Source organism: Bombina bombina, chromosome 1 (assembly GCF_027579735.1).
Source record: "Bombina bombina isolate aBomBom1 chromosome 1, aBomBom1.pri, whole genome shotgun sequence".
Taxonomy (NCBI): domain Eukaryota; kingdom Metazoa; phylum Chordata; class Amphibia; order Anura; family Bombinatoridae; genus Bombina; species Bombina bombina.
In genome coordinates, this window is record NC_069499.1 from 311604235 (window position 1) to 311629623 (window position 25389).

General features: G+C 38.6%; 1 long non-coding RNA gene across 2 annotated transcripts in view; it reads left to right on the plus strand.

The window, feature by feature from the left end:
• The window catches only part of LOC128645249 (uncharacterized), a 107126-nt gene that overhangs the window by 20772 nt on the left and 60965 nt on the right, over nt 1-25389 (plus strand). Inside the window, exon 2 of one of the 2 annotated variants that reach the window (XR_008400089.1) lies at nt 9878-10088. This is a non-coding gene — a long non-coding RNA (uncharacterized LOC128645249). Of the gene's footprint in view, nt 1-9877; nt 10145-25389 lie in introns of those variants that run through there. The other variant, XR_008400090.1, reaches the window with a different exon arrangement.

Genomic DNA, 25389 nt, shown 5'->3' on the forward strand with positions numbered 1-25389 from the left:
ATGTCTTCCATTTTCTAATTATTGCTCCCACGGTTGATTTCTTCACACCAAGCTGCTTGCCTATTGCAGATTCAGTCTTCCCAGCCTGGTGCAGGTCTACAATTTTGTTTCTGGTGTCCTTCGACAGCTCTTTGATCTTCACCATAGTGGAGTTTGGAGTGTGACTGTTTGAGGTTGTGGACAGGTGTCTTTTATACTGATAACAAGTTCAAACAGGTGCCATTAATACAGGTAATGAGTGGAGGACTGAGGAGCCTCTTAAAGAAGAAGATACAGGTATGTGAGAGCCAGAAATCTTGCTTGTTTGTAGGTGACCAAATACTTATTTTCCACCATAATTTGCAAATAAATTCTTTCCAAATCAGACAATGTGATTGTCTGGATTTGTTTCCACATTTTGTCTCTCATAGTTGAGGAATACCTATGATGAAAATTACAGGCCTCTCTCATCTTCTTAAGTGGGAGAACTTGCACAGTTGGTGGCTGACTAAATACTTTTTTCCCCCACTGTATGTATATCTATCTATCCTATCTATCTTCTGTCCAGACTGTTTTGAGACAGCCACTTGTGTTTTGGACAAATTTGAAGTAGGAGGACAGACCAATCACAGGTATTAAACTGCGAAGAATAGTAATACTTAAGAAAACCTAGTTATACCAGTACCACCATGGGTCCCAGACCGCATGTTTTGTTGTTATACTTTGTCAGGGTAATCATGCAGGCCATATAGACCTCCCTTGATAGGGAAGTAACAGGGGTTAAAGTGCAAAGAATAGTACAACTTAACACAACCTAGTTAACATTAACAGTGGTTCCCAGACCGCATGTCTTGTTATTAGATTTTGCCTGGATAATCAGCCAGGCCATATAGACCGCCCCCGATAGGGGGAGGAACAGGGATTAAAGTGCTAAGAATAGTAAAAATCAACACAACCTAGTTAACAGTGGTTCACAGACCGCATGTTTTGTTGTTATATTTTGCCAGGATAATCAGGCACGCCATATAGACCTCCCCCGTTAGGGGGAGTAACAGGGATTAAAGTGCTAAGAATAGTACTACTTAACACAACCTAGTTACCATGGGTCCCAGACCAGATGTTTTGTTGTTATACTTTGTCAGGGTAATCATACATGCCATATAGACCTCCACCGATAGGAGGAGTTACAGGGCTGAAAGTGCTAAGAATAGTACTACTTAACACAACCTAGTTACCATGGGTCCAAGACCGCATGTTTAATTATTATACTTTGTCAGGGTAATTATATATCTAACAAATCTATCTATTTCTCTTCTGTCGATTCTATCTAACTATCAATCTATGTATATCTATCTATCCTATCTATCTATCTATCTATCTTCTGTCCGGACTGTTTTGAGACAACCACTTGTGTTTTGGACAAATTTGAAGTAGGAGGACAGACCAATCATCTTCTTCCATCTCCCGGTTCCAAAAATGAAGGCCATATAGACCTCCCCCGATAGGGGGAGTAACAGGTTGTAGTAAACTGCTAAGAATAGTACTACTTAACACACCACGGGTCACAGACCGCATGTCTTATTGTTATACTCTGTCAGGGAAATTATATATATTTCAAATCTATCTATCAAATCGATCTAACTATCAAACATATCTATCAAATGTAGATTGCATCTATTGATCGATGTAATTTGTATCTATAAAATGTATATTACATCTTTTGGTTGATGTAATTCATATCTATCAAATGGATATTGCATCTATTGATCTATGTAAGTCGTATCTATCAAATGTATATTGCATCTATTGATCTATGTAATTTGTATCGATCATATGTATATTGCATCGATTGAGCTATGTACTCTATGTATCTATCTATCAAATCTATCTATCTCGTGGTTGTGCAAATGGACTGTTTGCGGTTGTTTGCGGTGCGTTACACTTGGAGTTTGCTCTGTCACTGTGAAGCGGCCGTAACCCTTACACTACCTGATAGATACGACATCATAACTGATGTTTTAAAGCACGTTATTGCAAACAATTTGGGAATGTTAGGCGATTTAGGCCCTTTATGGGTTAAAAGCAGACTCTGCATCAACTATGTAATTTTCCATGGGAGTTTTGCCAGGGATCCCCCTCCAGCATCCCACAGTCCCGGTGTTAGTCCCCTTGAAACAACTTTTCCATCACTATTGTGGCCAGAAAGAGTCCTTGTAGGTTTTAAAGTTCGCCTGCCTATTGAAGGCAATGGCGGTTCGCGCGGTTCGCCGGTTCGCGAACAATACCAGAAGTTCGAGTCCGCCGTTCGCGAACCGAAATTTTTAAGTTCGCGACATCACTAATCATCACACTATACCAAACCTGGACAATTGCATGTACGGTCCTAATCCACCTTCAAAACCCAGACAACACACTTGGAAACCCGAACTGTCCGGGTCATTCCCAGACACGTAGTAACCCTAGCTGCATTAGCTCGTACGCTAACCCGAAGGTGCGCTAGGCCAACTACACTAAAGCTGAAGGTGCATTAAGAAATACTTTAAATACCTTTGTTCTTCACTTAGAAGAACCTTTTATTTTTAATATACCTGCATTTACGTTTTTTTTGTGTGTGTGTATATATATATATATATATATATATATATATATACAGGATTTAGATAGAAAGAAAGCAAAATAACAGTGACTGAACTTTCAAGGTCGCAGGTGCGAACGGGACCTGGAGGTAACCACTTGGGGGAGGGGCCCAGCAGGTACGGCTGGCTCCTGGAGTTCCTCAACTGGTTGCAAAGCCTAGGCAACTTCCCTTCACTCGCCTTTCTTATACAGCTTTTCTGATGCAGTGGGTCCTATTTGTTTTTATTATTTCAATCATATATACTTTAGTATTTTATATGGAGAAGGATTAGGGAACTATGGGAGATTTTGACATTTAAGCCAAGTGTAGAATTAAACACTGAATTATCAAATATATAAAGTTTTAAAAATAACACTTTATTAACAAATATGCAAATAGACAAAAACAGTGGGTAAGGTACTCAAATGGATAATCAGAGATGGGTAAGTGCACTTCCAAACTCCTATAGATCACTTATTTCAAAAATTGAGTGTCTTGCTAATTAAAAAACATAAGGGCCATGTGGACATGGAGGTAGTGTGGGTCATCGATTAGATTGTGGGGAAGCTAGAAACACAGTTTTCTTTCCTTTGTATCACAGTTTTGCACATCTGCTAGTTCAATCTTATTCACATATCATCGCACACATGCTAATTATAGATTCATACAAACTTAATGCACATATCACAGCACGCAAGTATAGAATATTAGTGAGATATGTTAGTACTTATGTTGAATCTCTTGGATTAATGTCAGTATTACACTGAAAGATGATTCTCATAATTGCCTGTTCTAAACAGTCTTTATATTATGAGTGTTATATTAAGCATTACTAAGTCTTACTAGGTGGGAAGTAACTACCAAAAGTCTGGGTTAGTGTATTCGCTATATAGCATTAATCAATTGGCCGGATTTTCTACCAAACTAGGTATATATCAATTATCAAAGTTAAAAACGCTATAATGTAACTGTGTCCTTTCTTAGGTAATCAAAATCAATGTGATAGTATGTATCTCTAACGGTTTGTATCAAACCGCTACTTCGAGTACTAGGTGCTGAGATAGACAGCACACGACCCTCCTAGGCCATGCCCACCGACGCGTTTCCGTCACTCAAACGTGACTTCGTCAGGGCTTAGGGCCAGCCCAGCGTACAGCTACGCTTCTTGTACTTTTTCAGTTTCCATGGTAACGCAATTAATCATTTGCGGAGGTGTTACACCGCATTGGCAATGTTATTTATATCATTGTTTATACAGTTAGGCATTTATGTATTTACCAAAAATGTGTCTAGGTTTTAGAGCATGCAAATCGAATTTATCATTTTGTGAAACCATGTTGATTCTTTATAGACATTTTGCGCAATATACTCAAATATGTAGGATTATAGAGGTCTAGGTATGTACCAATGTCTATGAACTATGAGCAACTTTTTGGATGACTATATACTCCATGCTTATAAACTATGTATATGTGGCCCATGTATACACCCATTTTATACCATATATTAGGCTAATCTAACACAATAGAAGATATTGAATTTGGATCTATAGGACCAATACTGTATATATACATTTTACAATCAATTCCTTAGATTTGGTTATAATTGGCATGATATTGTAAATAAGTAAAGGCTAAGTATTTTGTGAATTATCTTGTTTTAAGTGGTATTAAGGTAGTTATTAGAATCAAGTACTAGCAGATTTACGCATTTTATATGTGTGATTTTAACAGTGGGAAATATATTTCAATACAATAAATGTGTTCACTCATTTAATGGGAAATTGTGTGTTATACATGTAATTTGCCCTATATATATTTCTTCAATACACATGTGCTGTTGCTTCAAATTGCCCCTTACAGGGTACATTCCTTACTCCACATTTGCCCTTCACTTATCAATTTATTTGATCATAGAGTTCTTAATGGATAGATCACAACTTCATAGATAAAGTCCCATAAATTGATGATATTTAATCTTATAAAAACATTTATAGGAAATTCAGGCCTTTTGGTGCAACTGATTGTAACTTATGGATCCATCTACATTCTTTTTGCAGAAGTATTTTTGTAATGTCAACCCTTCTTCCTCTCAATTTTATTTGCTCAATTGCAAAAAACAGAATCTCATATTTGTGTCCTTGATGTACAGTGACTTTATTAACAAATATGCAAATAGACAAAAACAGTGGGTAAGGTACTCAAATGGATAATCAGAGAGGGGTATGTGCACCTCCAAACTCCTATAGATCACGTATTCCAAAAAATGAGTGTCTTACTAATTAAAAAACATAAGGGCCATGTGGACATGGAGGTAGTGTGGGTAATCGATATTCTGGACAATGCATAAAACAAGATCCAACTGAAATTTTCACCAAAGAGTTAAAATCTATTCTAGATAGAGGTTTTAGGGAAGGAGCAATAACTAAAGCAGAATATTTGTTTATGTGTAACTTTTTACAGTCTCCCGAAAATCCATAAAAATATGAAAGCCCCCCCAGGTAGACCCATAATCTCTGGGAATGGATGTCTTACAGAAAATGTTAGCGTGTTTATTGATAAAAAACTAAGGCATTTTGTGTACACTCTTACATCACATGTACAAGACACAAAATATGTCTTAAAATGCCTGACAGATATCACAGTAAATGAAAATACTTTGCTAGCAAGCATAGATGTTGAAAGTTTATACTCAATCCAAAAGGTAATGCAGAGGATGAATTCATCATTGATTTGTTATACTTTATATTAAGACACAACTACTTTTTGTTCAACAAACGTATCTATTTGCAAAAAAAGGGGACAGCAATGGGCACATGCTGTGCCCCGACATATGCAAATCTCTTCTTGGGGTGAATCGAAAGTAAAAACATACTAAATCAGGAGATGAATCCATATATGAAACATATGGACCTGTACATCCGGTACATAGATGATGTACTTATATTGTGGACAGGTACACATACTGATTTTACAAACATCTACTAACAGCCTTCTACAGTGGAGTAGCTTCCATCCAAGAAACCAAAAAATGGGTATTCCCTACGGACAGTATCTACAGGCAAGACGAAACTGTAGCACTGAAGCGGATTTTGAATCTGAAGCAAATGAATTAAGACGAAGATTTAAAGAAAGGGGCTATCCAGGCAGATGCCTAAAAAGCTCTAGATAGATCACCACTGCTGGAAAATCAATACGCAAGTACAACTACACAAAAAAGTGAGCCACAGACCTTAAGAATAATAGGAACTTTTGATGAGAAAAACAGTTTCATTAGAAATATCATTCAGAGACACTGGCATGTGATTCAGGAAGATGAAGACCTTACAGAAGTAATTACTGAAAAACCAGTGATAACACATAGAAGATCTAAAAATCTAAAAGATATCCTAATGAACAGTCACTACTCACAAGAACAAGCCAGAACATGACTACAAGAAACAAAAGGTTTCCATAAATGTGGCAGATGTCAGGCGTGTAAAAATATGGCCCCGACAAAAATCTTCACACACCCAAAAACATGTAAAAAATATGAAATTTCAGATTTTTTAAACTGTAGATCAAAAAGAGTGATCTACATTGCTATATGCAAATGTCCTCGAATATACGTTGGGGAAATCTCCAGAGAATTACGTACGAGAGTATTAGAACACATAGGTGACATCAAATCGAACCGCAATGTACCGGTGACACAACACATGAACACTGTACATCAAGGACACAAATATGAGATTCTGTTTTTTTGCAATTGAGCAAATAAAATTGAGAGGAAGAAGGGGTGACATTACAAAAATACTTCTGCAAAAAGAATGTAGATGGATCCATGAGTTACAATCAGTTGCACCAAAAGGCCTGAATGAGGCGATTTCCTATAAATATTATTAAATATCAATTTATGGGACTTTATCTATGAAGTTGTGATCTATCTATTACGAACTCTATGATCAAATAAATTGATATGTGAAGGGCAAATGTGGAGTAAGGAATGTAACCTGTAAGGGGCAATTTGAAGCAACAGCACATGTGTATGGGAGGAATATATATAGGGCAAATTACATGTATAACACACAATTTCCCATTAAATGAGTGAACACATCTATTGTATTGAAATATATTTCCCACTGTTAAAATCACACATATAAAATGCATAAATTTGATAGTACTTGATTCTAATAACTACCTTAATAATACCACTTAAAACAAGATAATTCACAAAATACTTAGCCTTTACTTACTTACAATATCATGCCAATTATAACCAAATCTAAGGAATTGATTGTAAAATGTATATATACAGTATTGGTCCTATAGATCCAAATTCAATATCTTCTATTGTATTAGATTAGCCTAATATATGGTATAAAATGGGTGTATACATGGGCCACATATACATAGTTTTCAAGCATGGAGTATATAGTCATCCAAAAAGTTGCTCATAGTTCATAGACATTGGTACATACCTAGAACTCTATAATCCTACATACTCAAGTAAATTGCGCAAATTGTCTGTAAAGAATCAACATGGTTTCACAAAATGGTAAATTCGATTCGCATATTCTAAAACCTAGACACATTTTTTGTAAATACATCAATGCCTAACTGTATAAACAATGACATAAATAATATTGCCAACCTTCCGCAAATGATTAATTGCGTTACCATGGAAAAGAAAAAGTACAAGAAGCGTAGCTGTACACTGGGCTGGCCCTAAGCCCTGACAAAGTCACGTTTGAGTGACAGAAACGCGTCGGTGGGCGTGGCCTAGGAGGATCGTGTGCGTTCTATCTCAGCACCTAGCACTCGAAGTAGCGGTTTGATACAAACCGTTAGAGATACATACTATCACATTGGTTTTGATTACCTAAGAAAAGACACAGTTACATTATAGCGTTTTTAACTTAATAATTGATATATACTTACAGCTAGATTACGAGTTGTGCGTTAGGCTTAAAAAGCAGCGTTGGACGGTCCTAATGCTGCTTTTTAATGCCTGCTGGTATTACGAGTCTTGCAGGTACAGGTCACGTGTACCGCTCACTTTTTTGGCCAGACTTGGAAATACCGCAAATCCACTTACATAAATTGTGTATCCTCTTTTTCCAATAGGACTTACATAGCGCCAAAAAGTGAGCGGTAGACCCTCTCCTGTCAAGACTGGTACCGCATTTTAAAGTCAGTAGTTAAGAGTTTTACACTACAACGCCGTAGCATAAAACTCATAACTAAAGTGCTAAAAAGTACACTAACACCCATAAACTACCTATTAACCCCTAAACCGAGGCCCTCCCGCATCACAAACACTAAAAGAAATTTAGATAGAAGAAGATAGAAGATGCCGACTGAATGAAGGACTTCTGCCCGTCTGGAGGGACCACTTTGCCCGGCTTGGATGAAGACTGCTCCCGGCTTCGTTGAGGACTTCGGCCCGGTTGGATGAAGACTTCTCCCGGTAAGGTGATCTTCAAGGGGTTAGTGTTAGGTTTCTTAAGGGGGTATTGGGTGGGTTTTAGAGTAGGGTTGGTTGTGTGGGTGGTGGGTTTTAATGTTGTGGGGGATTTGTAATTTTTTTTACAGGTAAAAGAGCTGATTACTTTGGGGCAATGCCCCGCAAAAGGGCCTTTTAAAGGCTATTTGTAATTTAGTGTAGGGTAGGGCTTTTTTATTTTGGGGGGGGTTATTTTGTTAGGGGGATTAGATTAGGTGTAATTAGCTTAAAAATCTTGTAATTTGTTTATTATTTTCTGTAATTTAGTGTTTGTTTTTGTACTTTAGCTAATTTCATTTAATTGTATTTAATTTAGGGAAATAATTTAATTATAGTGTAGTGTTAGGTGTTAGTGTAACTTAGATTAGGTTTTATTTTACAGGTAAATTTGTATTTATTTTAACTAGGTAGTTAGTAAATAGTTAATTACTATTTACTAACTAGTCTACCTAGTTAAAATAAATACAAACTTGCCTGTAAAATAAAAATAAACCCTAAACTAGATACAATGTAGTGTATTAGTTATATTGTAGCTAGCTTAGGGTTTATTTTACAGGTAAGTATTTAGTTTTAAATAGGAATAATTTAGTTAATGATATGAATTTTATTTAGATTTATTTAAATTATATTTAAGTTAGGGGGGTTAGGGTTATACTTAGGTTTAGGGTGTTAATAAATTTAGAATAGTGGCGGCGACGTTGGGGGCGGCAGATTAGGGGTTAATAAATATAATGTAGGTGGCGCCGATGTCTGGAGCGGCAGATTAGGGGTTAATAGTTATAATATAGGTATCTTATGTGGTTGGTCATATTGCAAAGTATGAAACATCATCAAAGTTGTGCTATATTTAAAAGGGATCTGTCACAGGATCAAGATTACCTCAGCTATGAGGTTGTAAGGTTTCATCTAGGCACCATGAAGGAAGTAAGGGAAGCGGCTTCAAAAAGTGTTCTTTGGCTGTTACCGGGACGCTGCAGGCCGCCCACACTGATGTCACAGAAGCAGGGCTCCCAGTATAAAAAACAAGTTAAAGCGCAGGATCATAATTATTTCTGGACACCTGCAGCTTGGAGTGGCGCCTGCAATATCCTCCAACGAGTGTAAGGCCACGGCAGCTCTTTTCTTCCCCAACAAATAGTAGGTGGCACCCTGACCATCAAGTTGCAGCTATCGAGCAAATTTAAACAAGCCATAATCCTTGGATCACTATAACTGAATGACCAAAACTAAATTTAATTGTCAGGGTGCCACCTACTATTTATTGGGGAAGGAAAGAGCTGCCGTGGCCTTACACTCGTTGGAGGATATTGCAGGCGCCACTCCAAGCTGCAGGTGTCCAGAAATAATTATGATCCTGCACGTTAACTTTTTTTATACCGGGAGCCCTGCTGCTGTGATGTCACATTGTGGGCGTTCTGCAGCACTCCCAGGAACAGCCAAAGAAACACCTTTGAAGCCGCCTTCCCTTACTTCCTTCATGGTGCCCAGATGGAACCTGATGCTTTGAGTCCACAGACACCGGGGAGCCCTGGGAGTACGCCTTGGTTCTGTGTTGAGGGGAGGGGGGCTGGGGGAAGGTTACAATGTAGGTCGGTGGTCTAAATTTTTCCCGGACCTATTAGAATGTGACGCGGTCCTGCATTCCTATGGGTCCGGGAAAATGTTAGAACACCGGTGGTATGCTGCCAGAAAATTAAATAAAGCAATAATGCATGAAAGAAACCTGTTAAATAAAACATAATTAACAAAAAAAAAATTTTTTAAGTGCAAGCCTGAATTTTCCTGTGTTCCTTTCAGCAGACATTTTGCCTTGGGGGTCACCTGAATTGAATCCAGTAGAACACCTTTGGGGTATTTTAAAGAGAATGGTAGAGCAACACAACCTCTCCAGCAAAGAGCAGCTGAAAAAAATGTATCTCTGAAGAAGGACAGAACATCTCTCCAGAAATTTGTACAACACTGGTTTCTTCCATGTCAAGGAGGATTGAGTCTGTCATCAAAAATAAAGGTGAACTTGCAAAGTATTTAAAAATAAATAAATAAATTTGAATGTCAGTAATGAAAGTTGCACTAACTTTTGTTGCATTGATTTCCTGCTTTGGGGCCGGTATTTTTAATATAGTAAATCTAAACTGTTAGTTTTTAATTTTACATAAGAGCAAATACCCTACTGTAAAACTTAGACGTAATGCAGTTACTGTTAGGTTATACAATTCTGAATCATTTCACATTTAAGTGATATTGCACTGGGGTGTACTCACTTCTGTTGTATACTGTATGTATTTGTGTGTGTCTGTATATGTGTATGGGTGTCTGTGTGTGTATATATGTATGTGTGTAGGTGTTTATATGTGTGTGTGTGTATGTGTATATGTACCTATGTGTGTGTATATGTTTGTGTATATATGTTTTTGTGTGTGTATGTGTGTGTGTATGTATCTCTGTGTGTGTGTATATCTATATGTTTGTGTATATATGTTTTTGTGTTTGTGTGTGTGTATATGTGTATGTGTGTGTGTATGTATCTCTGTGTGTGTGTATATCTATATGTTTGTGTATATATGTTTTTGTGTTTGTGTGTGTGTATATGTGTATGTGTGTGTGTATGTATCTCTGTGTGTGTGTATATCTATATGTCTGTGTATATATGTGTGTATAACGGGTATGTGTGTGTATGTCCTTTAGGAAGCATATGTTATACATCAGCAGTATAAGCATGGCTCAGCAGCCCCTCCAAACTAAGCATGTAGACCCCAGCAGTACAGTAGAGCAGGTTCCCAGGCAAACTGACACTGTGGGAATGTACAGCAGACATCAGTGCGAGGCTGTACATGAACCTGTCCTCATGCACACCCAGTAACGGCAAAAAACACAGCAACACCAGCTCCTCAGAGACACTGCAGAAAATGTTTTACTAAAAAAATCTCATCACAGAAAATGAAAAAAAGTTCTGACTCTGGGCCCCCACCGCAACCGGACCCCACTACACTATTAACCACTAAAGCGAAATAACCCCCAACACAACCGGACCCCACTACACTATTAACCACTAAAGCGAAATAACCCCCAACACAACCTAACCCCACTACACTATTAACCCATAAATCAATATCACCCCTCCACAACCTTCACAACTTAGCCCCATTACACTATTAACCCCTAAAGCAACATAACTCCCAACCTAACCTCACTACACTATTAACCCCTAAAGCACCCAACAACATTACACTATTAGACCCTAAAACAACATAAGCAAACAAAACCCCACTGCAAGAAACTACAAAAAAAATTAACAAACATTAAACCAAAATCCCACAACAAGAAACAACAACAAAGTTAAAGGAACACTCAATGCAGTAGAATTACATAATTAACAAGTACATAATAAAAAGACAATGCAATAACACCTACTCTGAATTTCAAATAAGCAGTAGATTTTTTTTCTGACAAATTATTTTGTTCTCCTATTTTCCAGTCCCCTGTTTCATGTGATAGACATCAGCCAATTACAGACTAGTATACGTATACCCTGTGAGCTTGTGCACATGCTGAGTAGGATCTTGTTCCCCAGAAAGTGTGTATATAAAAAGGAAAGCGTCTTAAAACTGCATGCTCTAATTGAATCATAAAAAGTTTATTTTGACTTGAGTGTCCCTTTAACAAACATAAAACCAAAACCTTACAAAAAGTAACCACAACAAAGTTAACAAAGATTAAACCAAAATCCTACAACAAGAAACAACAAAAAATAATCAAACAATAAAACAAAAGCTAACAACAAGAAATAACAAAAAATAAACCAACAGTAAAACAAAACATCAGTAAACATCAAAAACACATATTTATTAGCATCTTCTTTTTCCTTCATCAGATGTAATCCACAGGGGAAAACAAAAAAAAAGCCTTGTAAAAAAAAATCCAAGTTAAAAAAAACTACAAGGAGTCTTCTTCTTTCTTCATCAGATGTAATCCACAGGGGGGAAAAAATCCAAGTTGGGAAAAAAATAATAATCCAAGAGCTCATCTACATCCTTCATCAGATACAATAAAAAAAGTGGCAGTGGCTCCTCTGGTCCTTGGCAGCAGCTCCTCTTGTCCTCGGCGGAGGCTCCTCCTCAGTGTCTTGTCCTGCAGTGTGTTCCCTATCAGTTTCTCCCTTTTTAGGGGTGTCGTGGCAGTTCTATTGGCTGATTTTTTTAAGCAAATTTCAAATCAGCCAATAGATGTATTTTTTTCTTTTTAAAAAAAATATTATACTGGCTGATTGTTTTTTTAAAATCATCCAAAGTAACTACAGTGATTCATATAATACACAAGTGCAACCCATAAGATACAAATATTGATCCCCAAATTGCTTGTTACTGTCAGGATATCTAAGTATTATTAAATAATATATATATATATATATATATATATATATATATATATGTATATTTATCTGCACATAGATTTATGATAAGACCACAGGATTAATTATATATGAGACTATTTGCATCAGTTATATTTACTGTAGATTGCAGTCCTATCTGCCAAATGATTCTTGGCTGATAAACAAACCCCCTCTCTCATTGTTTATCTGGGAGACATTGCAGACCTTTTGAAAACAATTCCTTTGATGAATTGGGACAGTTATCTTAAAAAGATCACTTCAAAGAAAGAAAGCCTGCATAAAGAGTTCCCCTATCTAGAGGAGTGGACGGTCCGTCTGTGGGAATGATTCAAATCTACAAACATGTTCAGAGCATCCAACTGTCTTCACCTAAGTGCTACATTGTCCCTGCTTTGTGCTGGATCCACATCTATGCTGGCTAACAAAGAAACATGTCTACATTGTGACTCTAAAAATTCACTGTTGAAATACAACTTGTATTTAGATTTCAAGTAAAACATACCTCAGTATTGTATTAAAAAAAATATATATATATATATATATATATATATATATATATATATATATATATATATATATGGGAAATACAATTCAGATTTGTAATTGATTAAATAACAATTGTAATAATCCCATTTTTGAAATATAACATATTGTTGTTTTTCTGTCTTCCAGATGGGGCTAAAAGATGCTAATACGGGATTGCCTGCATGGGGTGACCCAAGTCATATTATATGGTTATGCACTAAATGTTTAGGAAACTTTAAATACATGTCTTAAAATATAATAATATGAATGTATAGGAATTACTTTGATGTGATATGACTATAAAACATTGGTGTTTGGTATCAAATTGTACATTTTCTATTATGCTAAATGAAATATAGATGCTGACAAGAGAGTTTTATTAATGCAATAAATTATAGTATGTAAATAATAACAATATAAGGAGATAGTTGGAATGTAGCAAAAATGAATGATAAGACTGTATTTGCTGGTTGTCTGTTGCCCCCTAGGGGATTAGAATGGTATGACAACCAAATAGATTGTCTATTAGAACACATACAGAGCCAGTGAGGGGGGCTTCCCCCAAAATGAACCAATCAATGCTATGCATCCGAAGAGCCAATCCAAGACAGCACCGTGGGCGTAACCGAAAACAGATCACCAATGATTAGAATATAAGAAAGGCAGAATGCAAGGGAAATAAACACAGTCTGTTGTCTGCTGATAACGTGTGATTGAACTTGCTGCGATACTTGGGAACACAATCACATATCAAAAGCTGAGACTAGCTTCTGGTTCTATGCAATAACTTATTTTCTTCATATGAAAATGGTATGAGGTGATCTGAAAATATTTGGAAAAGATTGAACTACAAATTGGCTCAAACTAGTGATGTATGATTGTTCTATTTTTTTTATATTTAAATTAAAAGTATTTGGTAACCATAACAAATTGCAGTTCAGCAGATTTAAAAAGGTACTTTATATTTCTCCTGTTAAGTGTAGTCAGTCCACGGGTCATCATTACTTCTGGGATATTAACTCCTCCCCAACAGGAAGTGCAAGAGGATCACCCAAGCAGAGCTACTATATAGCTCCTCCCCTCTACGTCACACCCAGTCATTCTCTTGCACCCAACTAATAGATAGGATGTGTGAGAGGACTGTGGTGATTATACTTAGTTTTTTATCTTCAATCAAAAGTTTGTTATTTTAAAACAGCACCGGAGTGTGTTGTTCCTTCTCAGGTAGAATTTGAAGAAGAATCTACCTGAGTTTTTGGATGATTTTAGCCGGCGTAGCTAAGATTCATTTTGCTGTTCTCGGCCATTCTGAGGAGTGAGGTAGACTTCAGATCAGGGGACAGCGGGCAGGTTCACCTGCAAAGAGGTATGTTGCAGTATATTATTTTCTGAGGAATGGAATTGACTAAGAAAATACTGCCAATACCGATATAATGTAAGTTCAGCCTTAAATGCAGTAGTAGCAACTGGTATCAGGCTGATATGTATATATATGTAAAGTTCAGTATTCTGGGGAATGGCACTTCACTGGGTAATACTATATGCATATAATTTTTAGCCTAACTTGCAGTGGGAACGTCTAGCAACAGGCTGTTTAATGACATTTCATGTTATTTGATTTTAAACGTTTTTGCTGGCATGCTAAATTGTTTAATTATCTGAGGTACTGGGTGAAAAAATTGTTTTGGGCACTGTTTTTCCACTTGGCTGTCGTTTATTTTAATTTAAGACAGTTTACTGAACTTCCCTCACTGCTGTGTGTGAGGGGGAGGGGCCTATTTTGGCGCTTTTGCTACGCATCAAAAATTCAGTCAAAAGTCTGTTTCTCTCCCTGCATGATCCGGATCGTCTCTACAGAGCTCAAGGGTCTTCAAAAATTATTTTGAGGGAGGTAATCACTCACAGCAGACCTGTGAGATTGTGCTTTGACTGTGATAAAAAAACGTTTATATTTTGTACATTTTTTTCTGCTATTTAAGGGTTAGTTATCCATTACTAATGGGGGCAATCCTTTGCTAAATTTATGCCTTTACCGGGAAAAATTTGGTTTTTATAATTTCTCCGGTTCATTGTTATTCAACTGTCATAATTTTTTTCTGTGCTTCTTAAAGGCACAGTGCGTTTTCCATATTAATTGTAATTTGAGTGAAAAGTATTTCCAAGCTTGCTAGTTTCATTGCTAGTTTGTTAAACATGTCTGACTCAGAGGAATATCTCTGTGCTATATGTGCAAAAGCCAAGGTGGAGCCCAATAGAAATTTATGTACTAATTGCATTGATGCTACTTTAAATAAAAGTCATTCTGTACAAATTGAACATCATTCACCAAACAACAAGGGGGAAGTTATGCCGACTAACTTGCCTCACGTGTCAGTACCTGCATCTCCCGCTCGGGAGGTGTGTGATATTGTAACGCAGAGTACTTCAGGGCGGCCATTACAAATCACACTACAGGACATGGCTAATGTTATGACTGAAGTTTTGTCTAAATTACCAGAACTTAGAGGTAAGCGAGATCACTCTGGGGTGAGAACAGAGTGCGCTGATAATATTAGGGCCATGTCAGATACTGCGTCACAATTTGCAGAACATGAGGACGGAGAGCTTCATTCTGCGGGTGACGGATCTGATCCAAATAAACTGGATTCAGACATTTCAAATTTTAAGTTTAAGCTAAAAAACCTCCGTGTATTACTAGGGGAGGTGTTAGCGGCTCTGAATGATTGTAATACAGTTGCAATACCAGAGAAAAATGTGTAGGTTGGATAAATATTTTGCGTACCAGGTACCGTCGAGTACTGACGTTTTTCCAATACCTAAGAGACTTACTGAAATTGTTACTAAGGAGTGGGATAGACCCGGTGTGCCTTTCTCACCCCCTCCTATATTCAGAAAGATGTTTCCTATAGACGCCACCACACGGGACTTATGGCAAACGGTCCCTAAGGTGGAGGGAGCAGTTTCTACTTTAGCTAAGCGTACCACTATCCCGGTGGAGGATAGCTGTGCCTTTTCAGATCCAATGGATAAAAAGTTAGAGGGTTACCTTAAGAAAATGTTTGTTCAACAAGGTTTTATATTGCAACCCCTTGCATGCATTGCGCCTGTCACGGCTGCAGCAGCATTTTGGTTTGAGTCTCTGAAAGAGACCCTTGACTCAGCTCCATTAGATGAGATTACACACAAGCTTAAAACCCTTAAGCTAGCTAATTCATTTATTTCTGATGCCGTAGTACATTTAACTAAACTTACGGCTAAGAATTCCGGATTCGCCATTCAGGCGCGCAGAGCGCTGTGGCTAAAATCCTGGTCAGCTGATGTTACTTCTAAATCTAAATTACTTAACATACCTTTCAAAGGGCAGACCTTATTCGGGCCCGGTTTGAAAGAAATTATCGCTGACATTACAGGAGGTAAAGGCCATGCCCTGCCTCAAGACAGAGCCAAACCTAGGGCTAGACAGTCTAATTTTCGTGCCTTTCGTAACTTCAAGGCAGGAGCAGCATCAACTTCCTCTGCACCAAAACAGGAAGGAGCTGTTGCTCGCTACAGACAAGGCTGGAAACCTAACCAGTCCTGGAACAAGGGCAAGCAGGCCAGAAAACCTGCTGCTGCCCCTAAGACAGCATGAAGTGAGGGCCCCCGAACCGGGAACGGATCTAGTGGGGGGCAGACTTTCTCTTTTCGCCCAGGCTTGGGCAAGAGATGTCCAGGATCCCTGGGCGTTAGAGATCATATCTCAGGGATATCTTCTGGACTTCAAAGCCTCTCCCCCAAAAGGGAGATTTCATCTTTCAAGGTTGTCAACAAACCAGATAAAGAAAGAGGCGTTTCTACGCTGTGTACAAGATCTTTTACTAATGGGGGTGATCCATCCGGTTCCGCGGTCGGAACACGGACAAGGGTTTTACTCAAATCTGTTTGTGGTTCTCAAGAAAGAAGGAACCTTCAGACCAATCTTAGATTTAAAGATCCTAAACAAATTCCTAAGAGTTCCATCGTTCAAAATGGAAACTATTCGGACAATCTTACCCATGATCCAAAAGGGTCAGTACATGACCACAGTGGATTTAAAGGATGCCTACCTTCATATACCGATTCACAAAGATCATTACCGGTATCTAAGGTTTGCCTTCCTAGACAGGCATTACCAGTTTGTAGCTCTTCCATTCGGGTTGGCTACGGCTCCAAGAATCTTCACAAAGGTTCTGGGCTCTCTTCTGGCGGTACTAAGACCACGAGGAATTTCGGTGGCTCCGTACCTAGACGACATTCTGATACAAGCGTCAAGCTTTCAAACTGCCAAGTCTCATACAGAGTTAGTACTGGCATTTCTAAGGTCGCATGGGTGGAAGGTGAACGAAGAGAAGAGTTCTCTCTTACCACTCACAAGAGTTCCCTTCTTGGGGACTCTTATAGATTCTGTAGAAATGAAGATTTACCTGACAGAAGACAGGTTAACAAAGCTTCAAAATGCTTGCCGTGTCCTTCATTCCATTCAACACCCGTCAGTGGCTCAATGCATGGAGGTAATCGGCTTAATGGTAGCGGCAATGGACATAGTACCCTTTGCACGCCTACATCTCAGACCGCTGCAATTGTGCATGCTAAGTCAGTGGAATGGGGATTACTCAGATTTGTCCCCTACTCTGAATCTGGATCAAGAGACCAGAAATTCTCTTCTATGGTGGCTTTCTCGGCCACATCTGTCCAGGGGGGATGCCATTCAGCAGACCAGATTGGACAATTGTAACAACAGACGCCAGCCTACTAGGTTGGGGCGCTGTCTGGAATTCCCTGAAGGCTCAGGGATCATGGACTCAGGAGGAGAGTCTCCTTCCAATAAACATTCTGGAATTGAGAGCAGTTCTCAATGCCCTTCTGACTTGGCCTCAGTTAACAACTCGGGGGTTCATCAGGTTTCAGTCGGACAACATCACGACTGTAGCTTACATCAACCATCAAGGAGGACAAGAAGCTCCCTAGCGATGATGGAAGTATCAAAGATAATTCGCTGGGCAGAGTCTCACTCTTGCCACCTGTCAGCGATCCACATTCCTGGAGTGGAGAACTGGGAGGCGGATTTCCTAAGTCGTCAGACTTTTCATCCGGGGGAGTGGGAACTTCATCCGGAGGTCTTTGCCCAAATACTTCGACTTTGGGGCAAACCAGAGATAGATCTCATGGCGTCTCGCCAGAACCCTTGTTACGGGTCCAGGTCCAGGGACCCGGGAGCAGTCCTGGTAGATGCTTTGACAGCACCTTGGACCTTCGGGATGGCCTATGTGTTTCCACCCTTCCCGATGCTTCCTCGATTGATTGCCAGGATCAAACAGGAAAGAGCATCGGTAATTCTAATAGGTCCTGCGTGGCCACGCAGGACCTGGTATGCAGATCTAGTGGACATGTCATCCTGTCCACCTTGGTCTCTGCCTCTGAGACAGGACCTTCTAATTCAGGGTCCTTTCAAACATCAAAATCTAATTTCTCTGAAGCTGACTGCTTGGAAATTGGACGCTTGATTTTATCAAAGCGTGGTTTTTCGGAATCAGTTATTGATACCTTAATACAGGCTAGGAAACCTGTTACCAGAAAGATTTACCATAAAATATGGCGTAAATACTTACATTGGTGCGAATCCAAGAGTTACTCATGGAGTAAGGTTAGGATTCCTAGGATATTGTCTTTTCTACAAGAGGGTTTAGAAAAGGGTTTATCTGCTAGTTCCTCAAAGGGACAGATCTCAGCTCTGTCCATTCTTTTACACAAACGTCTGTCAGAAGTTCCAGACGTTCAGGCCTTTTGCCAGGCTTTGGCCAGGATTAAGCCTGTGTTTAAAACTGTTGCTCCACCATGGAGCTTAAATTTAGTTCTTAACGTTTTACAGGGTGTTCCGTTTGAACCCCTTCATTCCATTGATATCAAGCTGTTATCTTGGAAAGTTCTGTTTTTAATGGCTATTTCCTCGGCTCGTAGAGTCTCTGAGTTATCAGCCTTACCTTGTGATTCGCCGTATCTGATTTTTCATTCAGATAAGGTAGTTCTGCGTACTAAACCTGGGTTTTTACCTAAGGTTGTCACTAACAAGAATATCAATCAAGAGATTGTTGTGCCATCATTGTGTCCTAATCCTTCTTCAAAGAAGGAACGACTTCTGCACAATCTAGATGTAGTCCGTGCCCTGAAATTTTATTTGCAGGCAACTAAAGATTTTCGCCAAACTTCTTCCCTGTTTGTCGTTTATTCTGGACAGAGGAGAGGTCAAAAAGCTTCTGCTACCTCTCTCTCTTTTTGGCTTCGTAGCATAATACGTTTAGCCTATGAGACTGCTGGACAGCAGCCTCCTGAAAGAATTACAGCTCATTCCACTAGAGCTGTGGCTTCCACTTGGGCCTTTAAGAACGAGGCCTCTGTTGAACAGATTTGCAAGGCTGCAACTTGGTCTTCTCTTCATACTTTTTCCAAATTTTACAAATTTGACACTTTTGCTTCTTCGGAGGCTGTTTTTGGGAGAAAGGTTCTTCAGGCAGTGGTCCCTTCCGTATAAAGATCCTGCCTGTCCCTCCCGTCATCCGTGTACTTTAGCTTTGGTATTGGTATCCCAGAAGTAATGATGACCCGTGGACTGACTACACTTAACAGGAGAAAACATAATTTATGCTTACCTGATAAATTCCTTTCTCCTGTAGTGTAGTCAGTCCACGGCCCGCCCTGTTTTTTATGGCAGGTCTAAATTTTTAAATTATACTCCAGTCACCACTGCACCCTATAGTTTCTCCTTTCTCGTTTGGTTCTCGGTCGAATGACTGGGTGTGACGTAGAGGGGAGGAGCTATATAGCAGCTCTGCTTGGGTGATCCTCTTGCACTTCCTGTTGGGGAGGAGTTAATATCCCAGAAGTAATGATGACCCGTGGACTGACTACACTACAGGAGAAAGGAATTTATCAGGTAAGCATAAATTATGTTTTTAGACTCATATTCACAGTCCTGTGTAGTTTAAAACGAGTCTTTTGTTTGCCAAATAATTTATAGTTGCATCCACATAAATATATTTTAAAATTTGTCTTAATTGTAGATAATTAAGAATTTAATTCAGCCTAGATAAATTGGCATATAAACTGGCTGTTTACATTTAGAATATATATAACGTCTGGTGTTTCAATTAGAGTGTATATTTGTTCTATTGTTTAACTAAGACTGTTAAAGTATAGTTGTCTGGAAGTTAGTGACCCATACTGTGATATTTCATTGTGGTGAGCGAATGCAATTCAATTGTGAATAAGGCTAGTTCTAAAGGTACATTTGGTTTGCTGTGTAAAGAATATTGTAAACGTTTAATCTTGTATACTATTGATTCATATCTGTTTTTCTATAAATATATTTCAATGTGTCTATAAATTTTAACTAATATAAAGAATTTAGGAATTTACATTAATTTTAATTGTTTTGTATATGCATTTTATTATTGTTTTATTTTTACAGAATAATTATTAAATATATTGTATTATAACCCGGCCATATACTGACATTACACATGCAATTGTTATCAGTGTCCATCATCATAATTACTCGATTAACATTGGTCAATCTTCAATTAGCCTAAAACAGATACTCAAAACTGAGTATGACAAACAAATGTGCCTCAAGCCTATGGGGCACACAACTCCCATCTCTAAAAGTTTAAAAAAAATGATGTCTATTTCCACTCCTCCTGTAACATGTGGCAGCCGTCAGCCAATCACAAATGCATATACTTATATTCTGTGAATTCATGCACATGCTCAGAAGGAGCTGGTGACTCAAAAGGTTTAAATATAAAAAGACTGAGCACATTTTGTTAATGGAGCTAGGTATATTGGATTTTTTTTTAAATTGTATGCTCTACCTGAATCTTTAAAGTTTAATTTTGACTTGAATGTCCCTTAAAGATTGACCAATGTTAATAGAGTAATTATGATGACGGATAATGATAATTGCAAGTGTAGCAAGCAATTTGGGAATCAATATTTGTATCTTATGTGTAGCACTTTTTTCTTAAAGGACCACTCAATGCAGTAGAATTGATTAACATAATTAACAAGTGCATAATAAAAAGATAATGACAGGGGGCGTGTCTCTGGGCAGCACCTTGAATGGATGCAATATTGGTTGCTCCGTGTGGATCACTGTTAATCTGCCTATTATCAGTGAATTAATAGACCATCCAGCTGAAGTACTTTAATATATTGAATCTATGGACCAAGGCGACTTGAAACATATGTTTTATAGAGGTCTCCACCTTTGCAAACCAATCCGGAACGTTGGGGCCTAAGGCAGGCTCATTGCAGAGTGGTTCTCAACACCCCCCCCCCCCCCTCAGGCCGGGTAAATAGTGCACAGACACTAGACAAAATATCTATTATTCCTATTATCTATGTCTGCTAGCCATACTTGTACTAGGGGATAAATAGGAGTGAAGATTGAAAAACCTGTTGCTGCACAAGTATCAGTAAGAAATGGTGCTCTGCTTCGCTATATTACTTCAGGATGTGACCCGTTTACTCGATGAACATCATGAAAGGATATTGCAGACTTGGACGGTTGAAATTGATAGTATCCGAGAGCTTACCAAGCAAACTAGCCATCGACACAATGTGCCGCAAGTTTCCCTAGAGAAATATGCAGAAGAAGCTATCTCCCAAGTACACATCTCAAACTCACCAGACCCCTCGCCAAAGGCTCAGGCCCTGGCGGGGACGGCTCAGCATCAGTCTCTAAGTACTCCGGTGGATAATGCCTCAGCTATGGACAATTCCTGCAATCACTCACCAAGCCTCAGATCACCAACAGGAGGTTCCTTCACAAGGAGGCCGAATGCAGGGAGACCTGCGAGCATAGCCAGAACGGAGGCTCATGTTGCTTCCTCCGGACTTAAAGGGCTTTTTAAGGAACAGATTGATAGGTGGAAGATCGACTCAGGGCTCTCGCTATACCCGATGTTAATGAACGACACACTGGGGACACTTGCCTTGCCTAGATCTGCAGGTCAAAGCCATCACACTCAAACCTACACACCAATGCGGAAATTGTCTGAACCAGACCTCAGTAGCACAACCAGCAACGAAATTATCCTGCGCAGTCCTCTGTTTTTTGGGTCTCAATCCCTGAGCTCCGGTAATGAAAATGCAGTAAGGAGAACAGGCATTGGATAAAATGGTCTATAATGTCTTACGCTGCTCTCTCTGGTTTTGATACAGGACACCCGGACAGACTGGTATTTTAGCACACACGTAGACCTTACTTTAAGGATCAATAGGCATATTTAATACCTGCCTATATTATATCTGGGGTCATCTCACTAAGCCCTGGGATGGTTGCTTCTATTGTGCAGTATTTCTTATTGCTTTTTATTTTATTTTTATTATTTGTTTCCTTTCTGTATCACTTGTAATAGGTAAGCTACGCATCAGTACTACTAACCCTGTCTTGCTGTATGTTTTTTCTCCCCCTTGGCTCAATACAGGGTAACATAATGAACATTAACTGACAGTACAATGTAATGCCAGATTAACTTATAATGCTGGTATCATAATATATCTGTTACAGGCTATGGCTATGCTTCCTACTTTCACTCATGTGTACATGTGATTATAGATATGTTGCATCACTATGAGACAGTAATTGATATGCTAGCTTCTATTGCTTAGACCTTAATGTAAAGATTCTGCTTTACTTGGTTGTGCTTACTTAAGTGTTTCCCCTCGCAAGCTACCTATATGCCACAAAATAATTTATCTTAATGTTAAGTGTTGGGGGTAATGTCTTATAATTTTCCAGAGCTGGGATGGGCACTGTTACATTTTTATATATGTCCTGCGACAGAGGTGCTTAGCTGAAAGGGAGGGTAGGCTCATCTTCCTCCTTCAAAATGAGAGATATTTATTTACTCTGGTGACATGCGGAGGGAAGATATTTAGTCACGATAGCGCCCCCACCACAAGTTGCTGCTTTCTTATAGGTAGTCATGTTAGTTGAACTGGAGGTTCGCTTAGAGCAAGGGCTGTCTACCAGCATATATATACAAATGTCCCCTATAATTGATTACTATCCCCGCTTCCTACACCTTTAATTTGACATGGCAGACATAGGAACATTTTACTTTGTTTTACTATTAAGCTGTACGGTCCAAAAGTGATTGTACCTATTATCTACGTCCCCCTATTGAGTTTTATGTTTCCATGGGCCCAAGAGTGGTCTTTTGAAGTGTTGGGGACACATACCTTTGCATTAAAACCATACAATGAGGTTCCTTACTAGTGCTCAGCAGCTTTATATATGATGCAATTGGTTCTTATTTATATCAGTATATTGCAGTTGTTTTCCATAAAGTTATCATATTATTTCAATCCTTAGGCCCAAGAGTGGCCTATTTGTTATTTTATCTCCTCCTTAAAGTCCCCCAGCATGTTTATAATGCCGTCCAGGAGGTCCAAGAGAGGCCTCGTTAGTTCTTTGGGGGAAACAATTTAACTCCATATTATATATAATTATACTTCAGGAGGTCACTTTATACTAGAAAACTGAGGTTCATTGCTTAAATTGTACTTATATCTTCATGCAATTTGCATGTTAAAGGACAATGTTCTACGATGATTACCTAACTGTCAACTTTGTGTTTTGTTTGACGTTTTGTGCAATAACTTGCTTGTATTACTTATTTTATAACCTCAATAAAAAAAATTAAAAAAAAAAAAGATAATGACAACACCTCTGAATTTAAAATAAGCAGTAGATTTTTTTTTCTGACAAATTTATTTTTTCTCCCATTTTGCTTGTATCATGTGACAGACAACAGCCAATCACAGACTAGTATAAGTATACCCTGTGAGCTTGTGCACATACAGTGGGTATTGAAAAGAACCACCCCCTTAAAATAATCACATTTTGTTGCTTTGCAGCATGAAATAAAGACAGACACAGTTTTTGTTTATCCAGTTGTAATTACTCAGTGCAACTTATAACATCCAAGTGCAAGATATAACACCAACATGTCAGGGAAAAATAAAGACAAATTAAAAAACAGAATCTCTGAGTTGGAAAACAGATCACCCCCTTGTGTCAGTATTTTGTTGAACCACCTTTTGCTTTAATTACAGCCTTTAGTCTGTTGGGATATGTCTCTACTAACTTTGCACATCTAGACTGTGCAATATTTGCCCACTCTTCTTTGCAGAACTGCATCCGTTCCGTTACATTTGATGGTGACCATTTGTGGACTGCAGTTTTCAAGTCATGCCACAGATATTCCGTGGGGTTTTAAGTCTGGGCTCTGACTAGGTGATGCAAGGAAATTCACCTTTTTCTCCTTTAACCACTGTGTGGTCATTTTCTTTGGGTCATTGTCATTTTGGAAGGTAAACCTTCTTCCCATTGACAACTTCCTAGCAGAGTGCAGCAAATTGTTCTCAATAATTTGACGGTATTTTGCCCCATCCATTTTTCCTTCTATTCTGACAAGTGCTCCAGTGCCTGCTGCAGAGAAACTCCCCCATAACAGGATATTATCACCTCCACGCTTTACTGTAGGTATGGTGTTATTTGGATGGTGAGCTGTATTGGATTTCCTCCAGACATATCGTTTGGTGTTGAGGCTAAATAATTAAATTTTAGTCTCATCTGACCATAACAGAATCAGAATCTCCTAGGTGTGTTATGGCAAAGCTTAGTTGCGACTGCATGTGGCCTTTCTTGAGGAGTGGCTTTTTTCTTGCAACCCTCCCATACAAGCCACATTTGTGAAGAATTTGTGATATTGTTGTCACATGCACACAATGACCACTCTTTGTCATAAATTCCTGAAACTGCTTTACAGTTGCTGTGGGCCTCTGGGTAACCTCTCTGATCAGTTTCCTCCTGGCTCTTTCATCCAGTTTAGAGCTATGTCCTGATCCAGAGAGGGTCTATGTTGTACCAAATACCTTCAGCCTTTGATATTTTCTTGTATCCATCTCCTGACTTGTGCCTGTCCACAACATTATCCCGGAGAGCTTTTGACAGTTCCTTGCATAGTTGATTGTGTGCTTCATTTGTACTACCAGGGACTGAGATGCTCCAGCAAAGCTCTTTTCATGCTGAGCTAATCAATATAATCGTCATCAGTACACATCTTACATAGAAGTAATGAACTACCAATCAAAATGCATTATTTTAAAATACGTATGTTAACCTGTTGCATTAAAAACAAACAATGGAATAGTATATATACAGCGAAAAAAACTTTCAGTAAAATCAATGAGTCTCATTTAAGAAATAATCCATATTAAAAATATCACATAAGGCTTCGGCAATACATCTGATGTATCAAAGTTCACCAAAGAAGTTTATAATTAGTAAGTTATGTCATAAACATTTACC